This window comes from Aethina tumida, chromosome 4 (genome assembly GCF_024364675.1).
Source record: "Aethina tumida isolate Nest 87 chromosome 4, icAetTumi1.1, whole genome shotgun sequence".
NCBI lineage: Eukaryota > Metazoa > Arthropoda > Insecta > Coleoptera > Nitidulidae > Aethina > Aethina tumida.
The window spans coordinates 26,804,558-26,831,119 of NC_065438.1; the positions used below are offsets into that span (position 1 = coordinate 26,804,558).

The 26,562-nt window shown below is 28.9% G+C and overlaps 2 protein-coding genes across 3 annotated transcripts in view; one reads left to right on the forward strand and one right to left on the reverse strand.

Annotated features, from left to right (window-relative positions):
- LOC109594030 (protein unzipped) overlaps nucleotides 1–11,188 on the reverse strand; it is a 40,038-nt gene extending 28,850 nt beyond the window's left edge. For both annotated transcript variants that reach the window (XM_049965915.1, XM_049965914.1), the window contains exon 1: nucleotides 10,963–11,188. The gene's annotated coding sequence lies outside the window, so the exon portion shown is untranslated. The remainder of the gene's footprint in view (nucleotides 1–10,962) is intronic.
- LOC109594007 (mitoguardin) overlaps nucleotides 1–26,562 on the forward strand; it is a 121,847-nt gene that overhangs the window by 92,647 nt on the left and 2,638 nt on the right. The window lies entirely within an intron of this gene.

Genomic DNA, 26,562 nt, shown 5'->3' on the forward strand with positions numbered 1-26,562 from the left:
GCCGAAAAGTCATTGCCTTTGATCATCAAAGATTCTGGAGGCAAGTCGGGGTGGATTTTTCATAAAAGGAGTTTGGCAAATACAAATATAAATGGTAATAAGGATGCGAGTGAAATCTCTTCTATTTATTGAGATTTATTGTTACTGTCGGTATTTAGAAATCACCTGAACCAATTATATCTTATTGCTGGGTCGATAAAACAAACGGTCGTTTTTTAATCCGCTTTACATCCATACGTAGGCAACGGTGATTGATTTAATTAAGATTTCCGGATATGGTTTTATGCATCTCCATTTTACTACGTCTTAAACTACAGTCAGTCTATTTGCAATGTCCAATTGGTACAATGTTAGATGCCGACGTCTACAAATCGGCCAATGAAATTTTAAATAGGATCATCTATTTAAAACTGCAGTTCCGAATGGTCACCAACCACGTCATTGTCAGCCATTGATTTAATTGATTTTACGATCGTTCATGCGAATCAGCATATCTGGAATTAAAATCGGTTCACTTAGTGTCGATATAAAGGGAGGTAATCATGTTGTTCAAAGTTTAAAAGTCTTCTATGGGATAAATGTGTTGTCATCAAAAGTAATCACTCTTAAAAGAAATTTAATGCAATTGGCAACCTTAAGATTTTCCCATCATTAATCACATGATCAATTTTATCTTACTGCTCATAAGTTAGATTAAAAACATTTCAATCTTCTATTTAAAACTGCAATTCCTAATGGTCACCATCTACATTTAATCATACAAATCAGGTGCTTATAAAAAAAATAAATAGAAGAAATTTATTAAAGTTGGAAACCTAAAAATTTTTTCATGACCCAGTTTTCTGCAATCCCTTTCAGAGGATTTATTAATCACATGAACAATTTAATGTTGCTACTCATAAATTTAGTTAGGTATATTTAGAAAAAACAATGATTATTCATCTATTTAAAACTACACCACTGTCAGCAATTGATCTAGTTGATTTTACGAAGTTTATCATTTTCTCATTATTCAGATTTTTGTAATTGTTTCAAGGAATTCATTAATTACATGAACAATTTTATCTCGTATCTACTCGTAAATTAGGTTATAAATGTATAAAGGAAAACAACCATTATTCAATATAATCTATTTAAAGCTATAGTTCCATATGGTTACCATCTACAATATTCCTAGCAATTGATTTTATGATTGTTCATACTAATATATCTTCAATTAAAATCTGTTCACTTGGCGATAATATAAAGAGAAGTAATGAGATTACTCAACAAAAAATACATTGAATGAAATTGATTAAAATTGGAAACCTTAAGATTCTTTCATTAGCCAGATTTTAGCAATCCATTTCAGAGAACTCATTAACAATTTAATCTTGCTACTTATAAGTTTTGTTAGGTATATTTAAAAGAAAACAATGATTATTCAAATTCAATCTATTTAAAGCTACATTTCCATCTATTGTCAGCAAATGATTTAATTGATTACCATTGTTTATACAAAATCAACATATATAGAATTAAAACAATTCACTTGATTTTGATACAAAGGGAAAAATAACCATGTTGCTCAACATTAAAAATCTTCTATAAGATAAATGCGTTAAATAATAACTGTTAAAAGAAATTACATGTAATTACAAATTCTAAGATTTTCTCATCATTCAGATTTTTGTAATCATTTCAAGGAATTCATTAATCAGATGATCAATTTTAACTTACTACTCATAAATTACGTTAGGAATGTATGAAGGAAAACAATAATTATTTATTATAATCTATTTAAAGCTGCAGTTCCGAATGATCACCATCTAAAGTATTGTCAGCAATTGATTTAATCAATTTTATGGTTGTTCATGCTAACCAATGTATCTGGAATTAAAATTAGCTCACTTGGTGATGACACAAAGAGAAGTAATCAAGTTATTCAACATAAAAATACATTGAATGGAATTGATTAAAATTGGAAACTTTAAAATTTTTTCAACAATCAGAAAATTCATTAATCACATGAACAATTTAATCTTCGTAATTTATATATATAAAGATACACTTCCGAATGGCCATCATCTACATAATTATTATTATTATTGCCAGCAGTTGATTTAATTGATTTTACGATCGTTCATACAAATCAACATATCTAGAATTAAAATCAGTTCACTTGATGCTTATATAAAGGGAAGTAATTAGGTTGATCAACGATTGAAAGTCTTCTATGAGATAAATGTTTTGTTTATCAAAAACAATAACTGTTAAAAGAAATTCAATGCTGATTAAAATTGGAAACCTTGGGACTTTCTCATCATTCAGATTTCTGCAATCCATTTCAAGGAATTTGTTAATCATTCGAACAATTTTATCTAGCTACTCGTAAGTTAGGTTAGGAATGTTCAGAGGAAAACAACGATTATTCAATATTTTCAAACGTATTATGCAATTGCGAAACGGTAAAACATCATCAGAATGGTCGTGTACGATTATGATGTAAATGATAAATGGCAACCTTGAATTCGTAATTATGCGTTTGTAAAAACTGGATCGCATAAATCCGCCGACCTGTCATTAAATGGCTCGAATTTCTTAGGAAAACGTGGTATTCTGCAAAAAATTTAACCATATCTTGCCGCTATAAACGGTGAATTTATAAAAATGTTCTTTCGCGAATTAGCATTCCTGTCAGTTATGAAACTATCAAATGAGAACGGTTATCCACTGTAAATTTTTACTGTAATTCACATTTTGTCACTACGAAAGACATTAAATATTTAGCGTTAGTTAGAGGAAACAACGCTTCTAACGGGTGTATGATAGGAAGCTGAATTTGGACTCCACAGATATCGATTTACCATTTCGCCGACTTTCGCAAAATCGTATCGCCCCCGAAATCTGAAAATTGCCGTTTTACCCGCACCCCAGAAAATAGCCGTCGGCAAGAATAAACTTCGGGTCCCGGCACATTGATACAATTTAGGGGGTACGTAGCTACACCTGCGAGAGGGGAGTTTAGAAAAACGGCCCTCGGTTTGCGATACCGGCTTGTTTATTTATTCAAGACCTGGAGGGTGCGTTTCTGCGTTTACGGAAAAGCCACCCCACCGCGACATCAAAAGACGACACGGCGAAAAGGGAGACTTTGTAACATGCGAGGTTAATTTAGACGAATACCCGGCTAAATAAACTGAGTAATGGCTAAAGCTGTTCTGGTTATTAGCAACAGTTCCACAAGATTTGGTACCGAAACCAAAACAAATCAGCAACTTCAATTGAAATCTATTACATCAATAATGAACCGTGTAATCTTCGAATTAACGGCGAGACTCCGCTGGTATCTGGCGATTCATACACGGAACGTGATGGCATCCCACGGTCCAATTGGTGAGGATGAGTCGCGGAGAACAGGTATACGTATATCGGTTCCGTTCACTCTCTTTTTTTTTCTCGTATTTCTTATAATGCCCTTTAACGGTCATTCTTCGGAAGGTCAGCCGGTTTTGGAGCCACTTTTTTGGGCTTATCTCGGTCTTACTTTCGGAATTCTCGGGCGGGAGCTGCGACCGCAGCAACAATCGGACCCGTGCCAAATTACACAGTAGGAAATTAGGCCTTTTGTTTACTTCTTGTGTTGATCGATGATATTTCGTGGGATTATATGTATGCAACTGTCAAAAATTTTAATTAATTATGGAATATTATCACTGATAAAATTATATTTTCCATGGTTTATCGCAATATTTAAAACAAATTCTGTGAACTGTGTACTTTAAATGACATTACACGACATGAATATTTTTATTATCATGTAGGCTGTATGTTATTATGAATGGCCGAAATTTTTGGCACCACTTTCAAAGGTCGTTAACCTCGTGCATGTTGGTCCAAGCCCAGTTCAACCAAATTTATTTTGTTTTGCATTCGAAATTAATTATCCCCTGTACTTTGGCGGCTTAGATTGGCCGTTGAACTTGAACTCTTGGCACAAAACCCTCCCATACGTCTTTCGCTTGAGTCTATTGTGCCGGTGATTGTCGGGGATAAAATGAAATGTAGGTAGGCCCCATTTTTTGCCTCGTGGTACTTTGAAAATATAATCGGGCATTGTGAAGCAATATTACCATACAGTGCAGATTTTAAATCACACGAGGTGTCCTTAATCGACTGTTGTGGATAATGAGAATTATAATTAAACCGTCAAAGACAAGATATTAATAGGTGTTAACGGTGAACTTAGCTTCTAATTCCGATTTAAGACAGAAAATTTCGTGTGGTCAATGCCTCCTTTACACTAAAAACGAGTTTTCTAATCTGACGTTTTCCTCCCACACACGTGTGGCAGGGAACGCGTTTTGAAATCGATTGGATATAATTTCGATAAAGTCCATAGCTATTAAGGGGCCTTAATATTGATCAGCGTATATTCGTCAGACCTTCCCCTCGGTCCAATCAAAACGAAATATACCTTCAATTACTTTTACGTCCGTCCAGGATATGGAATGGACAGGTGGGGAGGTAAACGGATATTTTTTTACTGAGTGAACACAAAGCCAATATTTGATTCTCTAAAAAACAATCTATTACTGTTTCCATGATCAAACATTGGCATTAATTGGAAGAATTTTAAATGGTAGGAGTTGATTACACGGAAAATTGTATGATTCGCCGTGGACTCTCGCAAGTGGATGATTTTATTGGGTAATAATTGTCAAGGGGAGCAAAGACCGAAATTGTGGGGCGATACCATCAAATTACGGCTCGGTCGACACAGCCACTAACCACAAAAATAAACAGCGCATTTACTGTATGTTAATAGCACTTTGTCATGGACTGTTAATTACAAAGACATAATGCATTTACCATATTAACTAACGGGTTTTGACCATATTCGTTTCATCTTTTTTTTACTAACAAAAAGCCCACAATAAATTTTAGTGTTAAATAACGACATTTTAATCAACGCTCACCAACTAATAACTTCATTGAGCAGGCTCTGGGGCAAGAACGTGGGTAAGCCAATTTCCTCCATGATACTAAACACAAATTCAATTTTGATGCACTGAATATGCTTTATTAATATACGCTTCTTGTGCATAGATTCGTGTAACTATCCTATATAATTACCAACTAGTTACGGTGTATAGAGCAAAACATCTAAAGTAATTTGGCCTTAATAATTGTCATTTTCCTCCAATGACTGTATCTAACTTCCATAATTATTTTTCACAAGCAACAACATTTTGTTTAAGTAGATTTCGTACTTAAAATCGCATAATCATTCCATTTGAATAAGTATGCATCTTCTTGGCCTTCAGTGTCACAAAATGCAATAACCATAATTAATTCCGAGCTATTTGCATTACGCCTGCTCTCGTCTAGACGTATTTTCCACATTTGGAGGTGCATCAAAGACTTATATGGCACGGATATTAATCTTGTTATACCGTGTACTTAAAATATGTATATAACGTAATTAAAACATCATTTTAGATAGTGTTTATTCCTCTTGGATGACTCACATCAACGGTGGAACATTTAAATGGCATCGCGCCCTTTGGAAATGCCACACACATAAAATGTCCGTAACGTTCAAACATCTACTTTATGTTAAGAAGTTAAGATGCAAACACAAATTGAAGCGTAAACTTGCTTTTGTGCATCCAGAGTCAAATTATCTTTATTTTTATGGTATGACTAGTAAATTGTACAAATGCATAAATATAAATAAATTTTGAACTGGAGACACTTTGTTGGTGTCTTATCTTATTTATAATTCTCACCTTTTAATGAACTTATTGTCAAATAATTTATACTTATTTTAAATATCTAGTAATCTATTTTGTTTTGAATATATTTTAATGGTAATTGTCTTCTTCATAATTCTTCTTGCTATAAATAGTATTATGAATTTCATGTTAAAACTTTTTCACATGAATCGTAAACATATTTTTGTGTATCCAGAGTGAAATAGTCTTTATTACATGACTAATAAATGGTACATTGCATGAGAATAAATTCTGAATTTGAGACACTTTGTTGGTGCCTTATCTTCTTTAGAATTTTTTCAATTTAATGGATTTAATGTCAAATAATTTTTACTTATTTGACATATCTAGTAAATTCTGCACAAGCATTAGTACATTATATTTATTATACTTCTAAAAAATTGTATATAGAGCATGAGAATAAGACACTTTGTTGGTGTCTTATCTTCTTTAGAATTCTTGGTATTAAATGGACTTAATATCAAATAAGTTTTACTCATTTTATATAACTAGTAAATTATGCATAACCATAAGCACAGAAATCTATTTTGATTTTAAGAAATTTTGATGGTTATTGTCTTCTTCTCGTTGTAAACAGTATTATGAATGTAATGTTAAAACTTTTTCGCATGAAGAGTAAACATATTTCTGTGAATCCAGAGTCAAATAGTCTTTATATTTATTATACGACTATTAAATTGTACATATGCATGAGAATAAATTTTGAATTGGAAACATTTTGTTGGTGTCTTATCTTCTTTAGAATTTTTACAATTTAATGGACTTAATGTCAAATAATTTTTATTTATTTTATACATCTAGTAAATTATGCAAAAGCAATATCACAAATATATTTTTATTTGAAGACATTCTGATGGTGATTATCTTTTTCAGAATTCTTCTTGCTATTAATAGTGTTATGAACTTAATGTTCAAACTTTTTCACATGAAGAGTACACATGTTTCTGTGCATCTAGAATCAAATAGTCAAATTGTACATATGCATGAGAATAAATTTCTAATGGTGATACTTTAACTCTTATCACTTAATGAGCTTAGTGTCATATAATTTTTAATTAAATATGACGAATTTTGATAATGGAGACATCTTGTTGGTGTCTTTTCTATTGGTATGACTAGTAAATTATACATATGCATGAGCCTTCTTCAGAATTCTTCTAGCTACCACCATAATACTACTAACATCGATAAACATTCATTGGATTACATCATCAAACACTATTTTATTTTTAAATTGTGTGCTCTATTGATCGGACGACTCGAATTACTAATACAACAGCAATTTGAGCATGTTATTCGAAACTGCTAACAACAAACATTTCGACTTAATAACTTATTCCGGTAAATATGTAAATGGCAACAGTAAAGGTTCGTATTTAGGCGTCGTCCGCGTTCCAAATGCGGTGCAGATAACAAAAGATTCTCGTGTTCCGATGTACATAGCAAAACCGATCTGTGCAGACAACGAATAGATCTAGGCGCCAAGGCGGAATATTCCCCGGCTGAACGTTCTTTAAGGAAATCAATGTTGCATTGTGTGCGCCGCGTAATGAGATGACAACGGGATTATCTCTTAGAAGTAATTTGATGACTCGAGATCCGGCCGTGAAATCATCGTCGTATGCGGTACACTCAAGTTATGGGATAAAATTATTATTGTTTATTACGGGTCGCTTTCACGTGGGGTAAAAGAATCGGCATTGTGAGACCGGGAGGACTTACACATGGGTTAACAATGTGTTGCCACAAGAAACATAACTGTCACTTAATTTGAGCCTTATGTGTACCAGTATTTTTTCCCAGAAACAAGTCGACTTTAATAAGGTCACTTTGTTAGAATCGAGCTCGGAGTGCTTTTTTTACAAGAATTGCGGCAATTACATTGTTTTCTACGGCGTCTCGCCGCATGAGAGATCAGTGCCACTGGGCGTATTTGGCGTTGCCGCGTCAACTTGGAAAAAATGACAATTTACCGTACCGATTTATAATTAAGAATGAAATCGTAATTGAAATTTATGGCGTAAAGGCTGAAACGACGCTGGCCAATGTGATTTAACGTCGTGCTTCCTCAGGTGAGAATTCGAACACCTGTTCAACTTGATCCGATCGGTCGTTCATTGACTGAAAACATTCGGGGCCCATGGTTTTTATCGGAAGTAGATTTATTTTTAGAAATACGATACAAACATATGCTAATTTAGACGCCTCCATTGGCAAATTATAAGGAAGTGATGATAGTCCTTGTTTCCATAATTTACACCTTTCCACATAATGAGGGAAATATCATTTGTTATATTTTGGATAGCCACGCATTGACGTTCTTTAACCATTTTTATTATGTCATTCAACATTCCAGACACCACAAGATTCCTTGGACTTGGTAAAGAAGGAATCACGTACTACATTAAACTTCCTTCCTCACTTTACACCTTTCCACATGAAGATGTGTTTTATTTTGGACAATCACGAATTAAAATTCTTTAGTAATATGCGTCATGCAAATCGGCATACCAGACACTACAACGTTCTTTCGGATAAAAGGAATCACGTACTACAATAAACTATTTTATCTCGAATTAAATCAAATCAAAAAATTATTAACATAAACCCATAAAGCTAAAGTAATTAAAGTCTTGAACAAGCCATAAAGACAATGAAGTACCAAAAATATTTACTTACACATTTTCAAATATGATCATGCTAGTACCATAGATGTTAATAGTTTTTTTTAATAAAGTCTCCATTATATTCGTCAACAATTTTCTTTATATTTTATTTTTAGAAATATAATACAAACATATGCTAATTTTGAAGCCTACATTGGCAAATTATGTAAAAATGTTGAAAGTACTTGCTTCCTCAATTTACACATTCTTCCATTATAAGAAAAATATAATCTATTACATTTTGAACGAACGACTTGAAGTTCTTTGGTAATCACGACATCCAGAATTCCAGACATCACAAGGTTCCTTGAACTTGGTATAGAAGAGAATCACGTACTAAATTAAACTGTTTTATCCCAAATTAAATCAAATTAAATAATTGTATATATAGACCCATAAGGTTTTGAGTTTTGAGCCAGCCATAAAGACAATGAAGTACAAAATACATTTTACTGGAATCACATCACATTTTCAAATATAGTCGTGCTAGTATTATAGAAGTCTTTTTTATTAAAGTCTCCATTTACATTTGTTGACAATTATTATTATTATTTTATTTTTAGAAATACGATACAAACATATGCTAATTTTAATGTCCTCGTTAGCAAATTATGAAGAAATGCTGAGAGTACTTGTTTTCTTAATTTTTGTTATATTGTGGATAACTACTAAATTGACGTTCTTTGGCCAAGACACGGAAGAGTAACGTGTGTCATACTACTCAGCATTCCAGACACCACCAGGTTCCTTGGACTTGGTATAAAAGGGAATCACCTATTATATTAAACTATTTTATTCCAAATTAAATTAAGTAAAATAATTATACACATATACCAATAAGGTAAAAGTAATCAAAGTCTTGACCCAACCATAAAAACAATGAAGTACCAAAGATTTTACCGGGATCAAAGAACATGTTCTAATATGGTAATGCTAGTATCATAGAAGTGGATAGTTTTTAATGAAGTCTTCATTTATATTCGTTGACAATTTTCTTTATATTATTCACACATGTCCGTTCTGTAATTGCACATCCACAAATATGGTACCGATAAAGGAATGCCTTCCTAGCAGACATGAACCGTTGTTTCCTCATTCTCAACACATCAATTATATAAATACACGAAATTTTGTAAAATTAAATTTGAACCAGACGTACAAAAATTTAAAAACGGTTCTAAAAATATAAACCAGTAGTTTCATTGCCAAGGTTGCACAGTACTTACTCTGTTCCAACATGTCCATAATCTATTACGGACAATTTAATTAACATTAATCACTTGTATGTGTGCTCTTTACAAGCTGGAATTACTTTTAAATTGAAAAATTTGCTGCACAGACACCAAAAAATTAGTGAACTTGTTTATTTGTGGATGGGTAATCGAGGACAATTGGACACGATTTTAGTGGAGTAATTTATAGGTTTTCTTTAGTTAAAGGATTATGCAGATTATCGCATTATGCAAGATTACTGGACAAAGTAACCAATGTCATTGTCGAGGACAGATAATGATTCAATTATTCCATGACCATTAAAGCGGCAGAATTTACGTTGATTTTTAAGAAACTCAAATTGTGTCAAGATAATTACAAAATGTGGCAAAAGAGAAGATCGAGAAAATCAATGGTACGCCGTCTCTTTTCGATAACTAATAACGGTAATTTTACCAGCAGTAAAATAATGCAACGAAATTAATTGGATGAAAACGGAATTCGAATTTAAATACCTAAACCAACAGGCATACATTATGTTGATTCTGTTTTAATTATAATTTCAATGGATAATAATATTTAATGAACCTGAATCGTTACAAACACCGCCGTAGTTGGCAATATAAATACTTTGTTATAATAAACTGTTTCGTGAACAATGTTTGGCATTCGCTTAAGTGTTTCCTGATTTTTTAGACCAACTTTGAACAAGCCCATGACCATGAAATGAAATATGGCTAAATTGATGGTTATAATTGAGTGTTTTTGAAATTCAAATCATTTGTTCCTAAATATACCTTTACAATCTATAGGTCTTCTATAATCTTGCTTAAGGAAAGTCCAGATAAAATAAACCATTATTCAATTTGCATGTTTAGGACTTACTACTAAATTTTTTCCTTTGATGCCAATGAACATTAAATAGATCTGTTAAAAAATGCACAAAACTGGTTTAAAATTGCAAGGCGATTTAAACAAATTATCGTAGAGAATTTGTAATTAACTAGTTTTTTTAAAACATAAAAACGAAACTTTCTAATGAACTTTATTTAACCTTTTTTTCGTATTTACTATCGATAAATGTGGAATAATTTTATCGTTGACCTTGCGTTTTAAAAAATTACGTTAGTTTAATTGCCGTTAAAACCTTGTCCTACGAATGGTGCACAACGCGCCAAAATCACAGCAACTTTGTGCTTTGGTGAACATCACCAAATCACATTGAACCCCCAACAAATCGTCATCGAAGACAATTAAATACATTAATAAATTAAAAATGAACGAAGCATGTTTTTATTTATTTTTACCTTTTCTTAAAGACCGTCAACAATCAAAAATTTGATAAATCCAAGGTGTGGGTGAACTAAATCAATGATTTAACACTGTCAACACACTGAACTGACGCACCGAAAATTGCACAAAATTACCAATTGGACTGTCGTGGTACTAATGTCCCATGTAAATGTGATGCCAGTTAAATGGGTATCACTTGAGTGGCCCAAAGCCCTGCTTTCGGCACAATAGCTGGTCGTGGACTGTGCCGGTAACGGTTGCCGGAGTCCAAAGCTTCGTCACGCGGTGACGCCAAATCGAAGATTTATTTCCAACTTGGGGGGAATTGTGATGTACACGAGGATTTGATATTAAGCAATACTTTATTTACTACTGAATTTGGTTTAAAAATAATATTATTTATGACATAATCTCTTTCTTCTTCAATGATTTTTAATTTCATTTCAGTTATTAATAATTCGGATATCATCATACCATCATACATCTTTTTCTCTGTAAATATGTTAATATTTTGGAAATCAAATTAATTAATTCCTTTATCATTATCTTATATTGAATGTCAACGTTTTTTTTTTTTTTTTTTGTTCTTTTTAATGAAATTTTAGTTGTACTTCACCATTTTAATAACATAAATACTCAATAATTATTTTATTGGCGATGTTTATTCGAAAATTTAAATTCTTTTATAATAAACATCTGTTTTTTTATTTTATTAATATTTTTAAGATATAATTTCATACAAATTTAAAAAATTCTAAGAAATCTATGAATATTAGATCAAATTGGTTTATGATATTTTAGTAATTGAGTAACCAAACTAATAAAATACATAAAAGAAGAGTATCATATTCGAAAATATTATTTTAAATTTAAAAGTGTTTTATATCTTTCATGAACAACAAAATTCAGAATGTAAAATAATTTATTTGATTTGATATATGGTAAATATTCCATTATTTTTGTATTTTTTTACACTTTATTTTGGAGCAAAATTCGTGCGAATTTTAAGAATTGGTAACATACAAATTTTTGTTGTTTTTTAAATCTGCGTTTTTAAATTGTTTCAAATTTAAAAATTATTTTTGTATTTTTTTTTAATTTTTTAATTTTTAACACATTTTAATGTTTAATTCACGGGCAAAATCAATAAGAATTTTTTCAAAATTTCGCATTTTTTTTATCGAAATCTGTAGGATGTAATTTATTTTAACAACTCACAACTTTTTTAAAAAATATTAATATGTAAATATATACACATACATACAAAATTATATTAAATTTTAAAATAATTAATTAATTAATTAGTTATTAATTAGTTAATTAATTAACTTTTTATAAATTATGTGAAATGAAAAATTCTAAATATAATGTCATAATTGATATTATATTTTGACCACGTAAATTTTAAAAATTTATAAGATTATTTTTCAAAAAGTCAAATCAAATTTTTCAAATTTCAAAATAGGCCGTAACAACCTTCACAATATTTTTGGGATAAATTTCACGTAAAATTTAAAAATTTGTTAAAATATTTTTTAAAAAATCATTTCTTTTTCCAAATCTATGTGTTAAACCAAATTGTATTGTTATCTTTTTTCTTTTTGTGACAACTTTTCATAAAAAATATTCATAATTGAAAAAATTATTTCAAATTTTAAAATAAACAACCTCTATTTAATTATTTTTTTTTTTATAAATTTTATGAACGATAAAATTCAATATGTCAAATGATGTATTCCATTTCTTTTTTGTTTTATTTTTTGACCTTCAAAATATTTTTGTGGTCAATTTCACGTAAATATTAAAAATTTATAACAATATTTTTTAAAAAGTCAAATCTATTTTTATATCTGAATATTCAACCAAACACTTTTCAAAATTTTAAAATAGGTAATAACAACCCTTAATTAATTAATTTAAATTTATGAACTGGAAAATTTATTATCTCAAATAATATTATAATCCATTATTTCTTTTTTAGTTTATATTTTGATCTTCAAAATATTTTTAGGATAAACACGTAAAAATTAAAAAATTATAACAATATTTTACATCACATCTGTTTCCAAATCTATGATTATTAAACCAAATTGATTTGTAATATTTTAACAACTTTTCATAAAGTTTCATTCATAACTGAAAACAATTATTTAAAATTTCAAAATAGGAAGTAACAACCCTTAATTCATAATTGAAAAATTTATTTCAAAATTTTTGTATAAATTATTATTTCTTTTCTGATCTACTAAACTAAATATTTTGAGTGATATTTTACTTTTTTTTTCAAAAATTGTTTTTTTTTTCAAATTTGTGAACTTTCAAATCAGTGAACTGATTCTTATTATAACAACTATTTTTTACATATGAAGTAATAATATGCATTTAAAATGAAATAGTATATATTAAAATTATTTTATTTATTTATATATATTTTAATAGATTTAGTCAAATAAAATTATTTATTTTTAATTAAAATTGTCAATAAATTATAAATATTTACAAATTTCATTATTTTTTCATGTTTCAAATATATGAAGCATTGAACGTCAAATAAGATGTTTTGGAAAACTTATACATTGCACAATTTTGTTATTTATTTCATGCAACTTATGTCAATATTTTTAAAATCTTCATAAATATTAAACCAAATTGAATGAATTTTTCAAAATATTTTGAATTTTAATAAAGTCTCAGTCATTATTTATTATCATTTTTTACATCTTTTTAAAATATGTAATATGTAAATATAAAATATGGTTAAAAATAACATGCAATTTAGAATGATCAGTGTTATTTTAACATTTTTGACTAATTTTATTTATCAATTTCCATATATTCAAATAATACTGTGAACTATAAAAATGAAATACATCTAATACAAATTTTACAATGTAATCCAAAACTTCTCGTGTTATATTTCTAATCAAATAAACTAACTATAAACAAAGTAATAGTTATAAACGAAAGTATACGCAGAGACTCATAAAATTTATAACATTGTAATGTGACCCATTCAATAACCAATAATGCTGAATCAATGATTCTTTTAGATTTTCAGTGACAGACATAGTGTCACCAGCTGTGAACAAATAAATTCGTTTTTGAACAGTCTAATATTATAAAATACATTTTGATTTAAATGTGTTGAAAAAAGTTTTGGCGTCTTCACCGGATGTGTTTGAATATTAACTAATCGTATAAAATAATTTATATGAATCTGTCTCGTTGTTATATTTTATGAATCAACAAATACGATTGAATCACCTTTGACAAACTCGAATGACTTATTCAAGCCGCATCCAACATTTAAGATAAGGGTGACACAAAGCCACGTGCCAGCTGCATAGAAAAATGCGGGCAAATCGTCGAGCCCATAGAGGTGCAACTCGCGTTCGCCGAAAAGGATGTGTGTGCGGAACCCAGAAGGTGCCAAGGATCTGCCGGCGGGGAATTGGCGCGCACCGCCGGAAAAGCACATGGCCGATGAGACATCGATGTGCCGCGTTGCCGTTGTGATTCGCACGCACTTCTTGTCCCAAGAACGGTTTCCAATCAATCCAATTTTCTATTCAGAAAATCGTGATTTTAATATAATGTGTTTATTGCGGTACTTTCTTCGCCAAAGAAAAGTGTGGGTTGTAAATTTGCCTAGAAATGGAATTATTAAACAATTAAGGATAAATCTGTGTACACTATTTTGCTTGTCATATTGTTTTATTAATAATAAACATAAAGTAATATACATTATGTATTTTGGAAGTAAATGTGTCTAATTTAAAATTAAAGTAATAATCATAATTAAAACATATTACACAACCAAACTTTTATGGAATCACTTAGTAATTACGAAAAACGTTGTGTTGTGTGTGTTGTGTTTCTTACAAAACTATAGATAAAATCATTTAAACAAATATTATATGGAGCAAATAACAAAAATGAAAATAAATTATACCGTAAATTATATTTTAAGAAAATGGTTTATGGTAATCTAATAAGTGTTGCCACCCCTAGCAGTATTGAAGGCAAGAATTCGACGTGGCATGATTTTTACTAAATTATTAATGTCTTCTTGGGAAATATTTCCTCATTCTTCTAAATTTGACTGTATAAGTTGTTCTATGTTGTCAATGATATTTTGACAAGACAAATTCTTCTTTTAACATTCTCCCACAAATACTCAACGGAATTAAGATCCAGCGAATGAGAAGGGCCACTCTAATTCGGTCACACTTTCCATTTCCATACATTTTTTGCCAACTCTGCTGATATATAGAGGAGCATTATCCTGCATAAATAGTATCTCTCCAGAGACATATTACAGATTGTAGCACTAAATCCACATACTTTCGAACGGTTAGTGGTTGTCTAATGGGAATCAAAGGAGTCTTTACACCAATCATAATGCTATCTCAAAACAGTATACTTCCTCCTTTATATTTGAGGACAGATTGGGCGGATCGAAGCCTAGCTTGTCTCCCACGACCTGTTAAATTCTAGTTTCATCCGAAAATAACACATTTTGTCAATCTTCAATTGTCCAATTTCTATGCTTCAAAGCATTTTAAATAAAATTTGTGAAAATAAGTAAGTTCACTTCACCACTACTATATACGGGAATAGTAAAATTGTCACTGCAGGAACAAATCTTACCACACATTTACAATTTTTATCAACAAAAAAAATTCTTACTTATAAATACTGGACGATTCCATAAGATTGTTGTGTGTATATTAAAGCTATGAGCTCTACAACTTTATTTGGATAAGATGATATATGATATATTCAAACTAATTCTATTCTTGAAAAAATTGCCAACTTTTGTATTTTTCAATAGACAATTGCAGTAACTTTTTACTTTACGGTCCTTCATTGTTCTCTTTGAATTAAAGTCGATTATTTCCTAAGAAACTTGCTTATTATAACAGGATAATTCGAATGCCAAAAAACAATCTAATCGCCAATTAAAGCCAACCTGTAGGAAATGAGACTTACTAAAATTAACTCAATAACGGTGACAAGATAATCAGTTTGATCTCAGACCTACAAGAAAAACCTTGATTTCACTTAAAAATGTGAAGGTCCACAAAACAGTGGGAATAACACTACCCAAAAAGTTTATTATACCCACAAACATAGTGGTGGGTTAGTAATACTATGGGGATTCTTCAGTGCTTCTGGCACTTAGGACATAGACTGATTTATGCACAGGAATATACTAAACAACAATTTGCTTCCTCATATTGAACGATGCTCTATGTGTTTAAATAAATGTTTCACAGCAATTCAAGAAAGAAGAAAATTGATGGAGTCTATGCCACGAAGATTGGCCAAAATTATAAAACAAAAAGAATATTATACAATGTGTTAATATTAAATTAAATAATCTATTTTTTGTCAATAAATATCCCTTTCTAAATTGAAGTTGTTATATTTATCTCCAGTTCAATTTAGAAAAATATATGTAACATTTTATAGAATAGTAATGTAGTAGTTTCTCCAATACAACATAAAACAGCGATACTGAATTAATATTATTTTAATAGTTCCTATTAAATGAAAAAAAATTGGTTAAAATATTTAACATTTTAAAAAGTTGCTATAATAATTACCAGTACTATATAAAAATATGAGAATTATTACAGTGGACATTGAAAAGAATGATATAATGCCTAATATTCTTTTATTATATCCCTTATTTTCAAGGGTCGCAAAAAGTCCCTGATAACGTTTGAATGGAACAAGATATTGATCTCGAATAGAAACCGTATAAAATATTGTCACCCAATGAAAATATTTCATAAACTTGACTTGTGCCAAATGCCCAGTACAATATGGCTACAATCAATTACTTTTTTTAAAAGGAAAGGGTTTTCTTGTGATACCTCATTTGAAAAGTATTTCAATTATGTATTTGACACTATTTTATTGACTGACTAAAATGAGAGATAAACTACAAAAAATCTACTCAGTGTACAGTACTAAAAAATTGGATATACCCTCAAAAAAGAAATTAGTATTTATATAAATAATGTTACCCTGATATGCTCATATGTAGAAAGTATTTAAGAGGATTAATTTTAGTACGGGAAAAATAAAAATATATATAAAAGTAAGTATAAAAATGAAGAAAAGTGGTTAGTTTCAGAAGAAAAACTGGTGGGCTGTGGTAAAAAAATACTCAACAAGCATAGGAGAAAGTTTCGTCCCTACTAACTGAAAATTTTGCATTAATTAACATTGATAGAAAGATAGAATTTTGCAATCTAATTAATACTCGTACAATGCAGGAACCGTCAGTGATGCATTGTAAAATTGCAAACAGACATAATATGCGATATTGATTCGGTGTAAACCCACATTCCTTAGAAAATTGTTATATGGTAATACTCGGGAATCATTTCAATGACCAATATTTCCGGAAGTAAATTTAGCCAGGTCTCTGATTCAATGTCACTGTCGTCGAATTTAACATGAAAATTGTATTTCAGTAATATGGGTTCACAAAAAACATTTTGAGCAATTAATGAATTATTTAAATGCTAGTCTTATTTTAAACTTAAAAGAACAGTAAAATGTCTAGTTTAAGGAGAAGATATCCATTTAAAAAGTGTTGATGTCACAATTTGGCAAATGTCAATTTTCTGGAAAAATTTAGTAATTGTGGACTATTTTTATTCGAGGTGTTTTCTTCTTTAGGCAAGGGGAGATTTACATGCTCCACTCCTTTTTCATCCACACTTTACCTTAGACCACGACATTCTGTCTGGACAATATCTATCAACAATTAAAAACAATGCTTGGTTTATTAATGTCTTTAATTTTTTGTACTACTAATATGTTGATATTTTTTATTTACGAAGACTGCCATAAAAATAGATTTTGTTTTTTTAGAATATTTGGTAAATATGCATATGTTATAATCTAGAATTTTGCAATGAATAGAATAACTAGTTAGTATTTCTAAGAGCAAAATATTTTTCTCTTAATAATTTCAGTTTCTAATATTACGGACATTTTACAGAAAATTCTAAATTTTGCATAGACAGAGGCGTATCTTGGGCCACTCCTATAATTTATTTTGATAGACACATTGTGTCTCATTGACATATACTCCCCAAAAATTATATGAGTTCAGTTTATTTACAATAAACGATGGTGGAAATTTTTAAGTCAGTCTGACCTTCATCTCATATTTTGGTGCATAATAAACATTTGCTAATTGTATTATACGTACACTTAGTAATTTATTAATGTCTTTTATTTACATTAACGTCATTGTTATTTTAGCAGTTTATGCAATATGGAAAGCAGGATTTATGGTCATTAGAAATTTTAATTTATGATAAAAATCTGCGATATATTCATCCAATATGGCATAAAAGTATATAATTAATTGACTTGTATCGTTTTAATAAAACTGCAAGAAGAACCTACTAACTATTGCATTACATCATATAAATTATGAATAATCTAGAAAATATGGAATTGCAAAATGAATTTCGTTAATTAATTATTTAATTATTATTTATCATTAATATTTATAAATTTGTGACCTCAAATGATTCACTATATGTGTTGCAATTATATAAATCCAGAAGACACATTCTCGGGCGATTTTTTTGATTACATTATATTTATTTTTTTGTTTGGTGTAGTTTTCTTTTTATTTTAGAAATAGTTGCGCTTTAACTACTAAATTGTATGAGAAACTTTTTTACAGCATATGTATACAGTGTAATTCATTTAAGATTATTGAACGATGACTAAAAATAGACCATAAAATATCCTATAACTTGTGCTTCTTATTGCCACTAAAAACTAATTATGAGAATTAATGCATTAAGTCGGATGTATTGTTAGTCCCTACCTCTATTTTTCTATTTTTCACTTAATAGTTTTAATTCTTAATATCTCTGACATTTTATAAAAAAATACGCTATACAAATAATATAGATATCAATTCCTTATACACAAATACATTAATATTTAGAGTGTATAATTTAATAATTTTAAGTTAAATTGAAGATCAGAAAAAAATAAAAAAATATGAGTCCACATGGTACTGAAAATTTGACACTTGCATTTTTGAAAAATTTAAATGTAATGGACATTTACATATTTTTTATGAGGTTGAAATTTTGCTCCTTATATATTTTAGTCCCAACCAACAAATAAACCTCAATAACGTAATAGATTATAAAATAAATATTATTAATTATGTTTTTAACTTTTTTCTATATTTCGCTTTTTAGTGCTTCAAATTTGCTGTTTGGGAATATTTGATAAATATTGTGTATGTGATAATCAAGATAGTTACTATCTAGTGGGAATTTGCCACTTAACAATATAATGGACAATATTTTTAACAACATAATTTGTTCCTTGTATATTTTTCGTTCCAACCAACAAATAAACGATATTGACATACTAGGTCATAAGTATATTTTATTAATTACGCATTTAATTTTTTCATATGACTAAAATAATTTACTCTTTGGGAATATTTCATAAATATTGTGTGTGTGTCACAATCTAGAGAGTTTCAGTTTTTAATATGTCGAATATTTTCCCGAAAAATGTCTATTCCATACAGAATAACTCATTAATAATAATAATAAAGAATTTGCATTAACATTTAGGTTGTTTTGTTGAAAATTAAAAAAAATGATATTACATTGAAAGCGGATAATGGAAAAAAATATATAACAATTATACCATTTTCAAATATAAAATTTATTTGGTTCTACTAACATTTTGTGAGATATTGCATAGACAAACTTATTAGTTTGATTGAACTTGTACCACATTCCTCAAATATTTTATGCGTTCACCTTATTTACAATAAATTGTGGCACAAATTTTAATGTTAGTCTGACCTTTATTTCATATTTTGGTGCATAGTAAACATTTACTAATTGGATTATACGTATGTTGTGTAATTTCTTTTATTTACATTAACATCATTTTTATTTTGAAAGTTGTATGTGTATGATATGAGTTACGGTCATTAATAATTATAACTTATAATAAAAATTTGCGATACATTCATTCAATAGGGAATAGATTTAAATAATTAATTGACTTTAATTATTTAAACGCAACTACAAGAAAAAACTGTTAATCTTTCATGCTGTAATAAATCATACGAATCATTCTGAAAATGTGCAATTTCGAAAACGAATTTTTGATATAAACATGTATTAATTAATTAATAATTATTAATCATAAATATTTATAAGTTTTTGACCTCAAATGATTCACTATATGTATTGCAACTGTATAAATATGGAATACATACCCTTGATTTTTTTATTATTATTTTAAAATAGATTACATTAAGTTTATTTCCCTGTTTGCCTTAGTTTTTATATACTATTTTTGAAACAGTTATATTCTAACTAAACATTTTTACACAGTAAATGTACACAATGTGATTCATGTATGTTAGAAATATCCATGTAGTATTTTAATGAATATTAGCTGCCTTAAAGTTTGCTTTCCATTTAACCGGACGGAAGTCTACATAACAGTTGGGCTGAAAAGTTCGTAGGATAGCATAGAAAAAATCTTTTTTTTTTTTTCATAGAATTTGATTTTATTATTCAATATAATTGCCTTCGAGGGCAATACAACGATTATAGCGATCATACAATTTTTCGATACCATTTTTATAGTAAAATTTGTCTTTAGCCTAAAAATAGGCTGCAGTCCACTCGGTTGACTCCGGTGTGAAATGACGAAGCCATGTTTCATCCATTGTCACATATCGAAGCAAAAATTCGGGTTTATTTCGATTGAACAGCTCCAAACACTGCTCAGAATCATCAATTCGTTGTTGTTTTTGGTCGATTGTGAGCTCGCACAGTTCCCACTTTGAACAGAGCTTTCTCATACCCAAACAATCATATTTTTTTTGCCAAAAAGCAGTGCTTTATTAACATACGAAATTCCTTTTTTTCCAACTAACAAAAGTTGCTTCACTCAAAATACTATAACTTACAAAACACTAATAGCGACTATGACAGCTGTCAAATTTATACACATGTCGTTTGAAGGTTAGAGCTAACTGAAAATCATATGGATTTAATACTAGTAGCGCCATTTATGTGACAGCCTACGAACATTTCAGCCCACCTGTTATTTCATTTTTCACAGTCACAAATAACAAAAATTGTCTTTTATGAAAAAAGTGGATTTAGTTTATACTCTTTTAAATTGGGTCATGTCATAAAATGTAAAAATAATATCAGACGCTGAGAGTAACAGTGTAAAATATCTTTAAAAGTGTATAATATATAGTAGTGTATCAGTCAAAACTGAACTTGTACATCTCATTACCGAGAACAAATTGTGATGGATGATTCTTAAATCTGATAATCCAATATATTTAACATTCATTTCAAGATTTTTTATCACAAATAATAAATTTATTAGAAAAATGTAATTTTATCATTAAATGGTCTATCAATGATTTTATTTTATGTCTTACTAAAATTCAATATATCTATTTTTTAAATATAACAGACGCCAAACACAATGATGTACTTAGTTTTTTATTTTTAACTAGAAAATGCTTTGATTTAGTTTGATTTTCACAACTTAATAACTTCAAATCACTATTATATTTTATAATCAAAACTGGATTATTGTTCTTCAATTTGGAATTCGTATTATAAAATTTACAACCAAATTTACTTTATAATCTTTTACACGGGTCTTTGTCTCAGAATATTAAAACATCTTAATTTTTTAGTTCCTTTTCAGAATAGCAGACATCACCATACATTTTATATCAACCCAACCATTAAACTTCTTTCAACAATGTGAAAAAATTAATATAATCTGTCCTTTCTATAATATATTTGTTCATACGATTTATTTCTTAGTCAAATTACTACTTTTCAATTTATTTGGTGGCAGATTTTAGGGGGCAACAAATTTGGCCCAATTTTTTTGCCTTACAAAAATAAATAAAAATAAAAAATTTAATAAAGTTGCAATATAAATACTTCTAACATTTGTATATGAGAAATTAGTTTAGCAAAATATAGTTCGGTGATAAACTTTTAAAATATTTCAATAGAGTTTAAATATTACAATTTAAAATTAGTAATTATTACTCATTTTTTAAATTAATTATTACTATAATTTGTTCTGCATATATTTAAATGTTATTAGGCCCACTCCCACCATTCAATTAACGTGTGATATAATTCACCAATTAAATATTTTTGTACTATCCTTATGATTTAGAAACTGATATAGTTCAGAAATATGAATGCCACCTATCTTCTGAAAGAATTTTGATTCTGAATCATTAAATCATTAATTTGAAAATAGAATTTGGAGAACAGTTATCCAAACATGGATCTAGTAAATCGCATGGCTCATTGTATGCCAACGACAAATTGTTCGGGTGAGAGAAGCTTATCTTGCTTAAAGCAGCTGAAAAATTTTCTGCGATCTATTTTAAGTCTAGAAAAGCTAAACGCCTTAACTCTTTTGTACATAGAGTCACAACTAATGAATAAGATTTTATACGACGATATAGTTGATGATTTTGCAGATTTAAAATCTCGGAAAAAAGTATTGTAAAATATTCCCAACTTAATTGATTTCATTGTCATCACACAGAATTAGTATCAGATAATTTAATAGGGATATTATTCGTATTGTTTTTAACGTGTAAGCCCAATAAAAAGGCAAACCTTACTGCACCTTATATGTTAACCAGTACATGATATAACTAAAAAACTATTTCTTAGGTTGTAAATATATATCTAGGAAATGACACATGTCCTGTTTCATATTCATACTAATAATGAGAAAAAGTTGATGTAATATATATTATACATTATATATATATATATATATATATATATATATATATATATATATATATATATATATATATATATATTCATTAAAAGAGAATTAATTATAAATAATGTTCCCATTTTAAATGTACCACAATATTATCAACTGAGGTTAGGAATACCTTAATTCTAAGGAAACTGTTAAACGTTCATTTTTGTCAGCCAAAGTTAATATGTCAAGGAAATTACAATAACTATGCCGCCTATGCAAATTGTGTCTGAAGTATTAGAAAAATCCCTGCTACAACTTAGCGTTAACCATAAATGGCTACCATAATATGGATTTCATGTTCGATAACGATAAGTAAAAAATTATAATTTATTACATGCAGTATATTATATCTGTAAATGTCAGTTGATTTTATTCTAATTGTGTATGAAATGTAATGGATACTAAAATGACCCAGTTAATCAAGTCCACTGTATATTTTCCTAAGTTCGACGTTGAAATCAATCATTTTAGGTAAACTTGAAGTGTTTATAATAAAATAGGTTTATTAAAGTGTAAATGGTTTATTAACTATTTGCCTTGTGTATTAGCTGTTTATTACTGTCAACATCTATAAGGTTTTGACTGTAGCTGAGCATATAAACTCACGTAACACTTATTTATATTTGTGAAATATTTACGAAGACCTAAACATGATTTACATGAATACAAATGAGATGTTAAGACGTTTATAAATAAAACACAAGACCACAACTGGCATAGTAATTGATAAATTTTACTATGTTATGGTAAGGCTGCAGACCAATTCTTACATTATACCTCAACCACTATGCACCAATATGCACAGTTTAGTGTTTCGTGTAATTTATAAAAATAGAGCATAACGTTAATGTCCTCTACTCGTATTACATTTAAGAACAAATATATGTATAAAAAAGTAAAAGTATTTTGTATTTATGAAACACATATCGTATTCCTCTCAAAACAGTGAGATGATTAATCTGACTCTCCGCCGTAAAACCGGAGAACTGAGTCGAAGGATGTGTTTAATTTTCAGGGCTATTCAACTCAATTCATGCGAGATCAGATTACGCACAGTCGAATTATTCATTCTCTTTCGTATCCTTCGTTTTCCTATTCTCGGTATTTCGTCATGTGCTTACGTCATTCGGGACTTTTGGCGCATTCATTCAACCGGTATAATTTACGGCACTGTTAGTGCACCAAAACTGCCCAGTGTAGCCTCCACACAAATATTTGATGGTTTTTAGGAATATACAGTTTGGCCAAAAATATGAGACTCTATTCTTTTGATGTATTATTTATATATTTTGAATTTCAATAAAATTAAAAATGCTTTTAATTGTTTTTATTTATTGGATTCATCTTTTGCTTTTACTACTGCAGCTGTTTTTCTAAGCTGTTTACTGACGTCGGGTACTGATCAATGATTATTACATCCCAATAGTTTTTCAACCTTATAAGTCTTTGATTTTTATTTGTTGTCACATAACAGATACTCAATAGGAGATCTGAGGTCATGTGACCAACTTAATTTGATTCTTCTTATACCATTGATGAATGATAGGTGCTCCGTGACAAGATGGATTATCTTTTTGTATTTTTACTTTCACCAGGTTTGTGTCACCACAAATTTTTGCAAGAACATATGTATTCCTTACCAATTCAGTGATTGATTTTGATCCTGTAAATCATGGAAATATCGGAAATTATATAAAATTTAGAAAATAATGTAGAATTGATTTTTCTTAGTGGAACGCTGATTAAAATATGATAATCAAAAGTGTGTTTAATATTATATAGAACATACAACACATAGTTTCTGTGTATCCCATTTAATAAGAAAACACCTCCGCTACTCTTTTATTTATTTTATTTTAATGTACAAAACATAGACAATAAACTCTATGCATGCACTGAATTTCGCCAACGAAAAAAATATTATTGCATTACAAATCTATATTAAAATAAAAATCATATTCTTCTAATAAAATTATTTCTTCCGATTCACTAAACTATGGGTACATACAAAATTATCAATATTTTGTTAAAAATATACTTATTCATTTCATAAAAAGTACCTTATTCAATATTTTCAGATTATCTATTTGAGTAACTATACATTAAAATCAAGGTATAAATAAAAGAGTTATTGGTCCATGAACCACACTATTCTTAGTTATACTCACTGGTCCACTAAGGCAAGAAATCAGCCGACTAAATCACTGACTAAAATATGATCATCAAAAGTGTGTTAATATTATAGGGAACACACAATATGTAGTTTTTGTGTGGTCCTTTTAATAAAGAAACTTCCTCGTAACTATTTTGTTCATAACTAGATTTTAATGAACAATAACCCAAAACATAGTTTGTAAAGAACTATAGCAAAAAATTTTAGAAACATTGAAAAGTATTTATTAATCCACTGAATTTGGCCAATGAAAAAAATATTATTGGATTCTTACAAATCTATATTAAAGAAAAATTATATTCTAATGAAATTATTTCTTCTGATTCACTAAACCAATACAAAATTATATTATATAAATTATATAAATAAGCACCTTATTAATTTTTTTCAAATTTTTTATTAAAATAAATATAAATTAAATCTGGGAAGAATGGTTATCTATTTGAGTAACTATTTATTTAAATCAAGTTATGAATAAAAGGTTTATTAGTCCATGAACCACACTGTCATTAGTGATAATCACTGGTCCACTAATTTCTACAGTCAAGAAAGCAGCTGACTCGAAAAAAAAATCACTGGTTAAAATACGATCAAAAGTGTGTTTAATATTACACAGAATACAGAACACACAGAATATATTTTTTGTGTGATTCTTTTAATAACGAAACTTCCTCCGTAACTCTTTTATTTATAACTAGATTTTAATGAAGAATAACATAAACATAGTAAATAAAGAACTCCGTGCAATAAAAATTACTCTGTATCATACGATCGAAGTTCACTAATTTTTATAAATTTTATAGTAAAAATAAAAAAATAATAAATTTTATTCCATTGAATTACATAAAAAATATATACATATATTCGATACAATCATTGAATCACTAAACTATCAAAATATACGAAATTATCTCAACATTTTTTTTTTTATTTCACCAAATTTCCATGGACAACACCGTATTTAGTAAACTTATTAATTATTTTTTTGTTTAATTTTTTAAAAATCAAAATTTCATGAAGTATTAATGAAAATTTCCCAATTAACGTATATTATTTCATGGTGAATCACGTTTTAATTAAACTCTACCTTTGAGTTTGTATTTTATCTTTTGTGGCGGATATGTGCATTTTTCCATCTCCCAACTTCCTTTCTCCTCTCAATTGTAAATCGAGTGAGTCACCGTCTTAAGTGAGCACTACACCTCGTTCCATTAAATCTCACTGATATACACGATATATGATTTTATCACCTTGACATTTAACCCTGCAGACTTTTAACAATGCATATTTGTGTCTGGCACTAATCGAATTAAACATCCACCAAATTTTAAATCTTAACAATTATCTTAGCAGTTAGTATTGTAAGACATTTTTTTATAGTTTTTAATATTAAATTCGAAGTTATGTCAAAGAAAGCTTGTAGAACTAGCTGTTAAAAACTCAACAATAATTGATACAAATTAATTTTGACCCCGCTTTATCAATCACTTTTTATGGTCTTTTGTACATGTGTGTTAGTATAATAAATTTCACTTATTTAAATTAATTTAGAAATTACGGCCAACATGTTTTG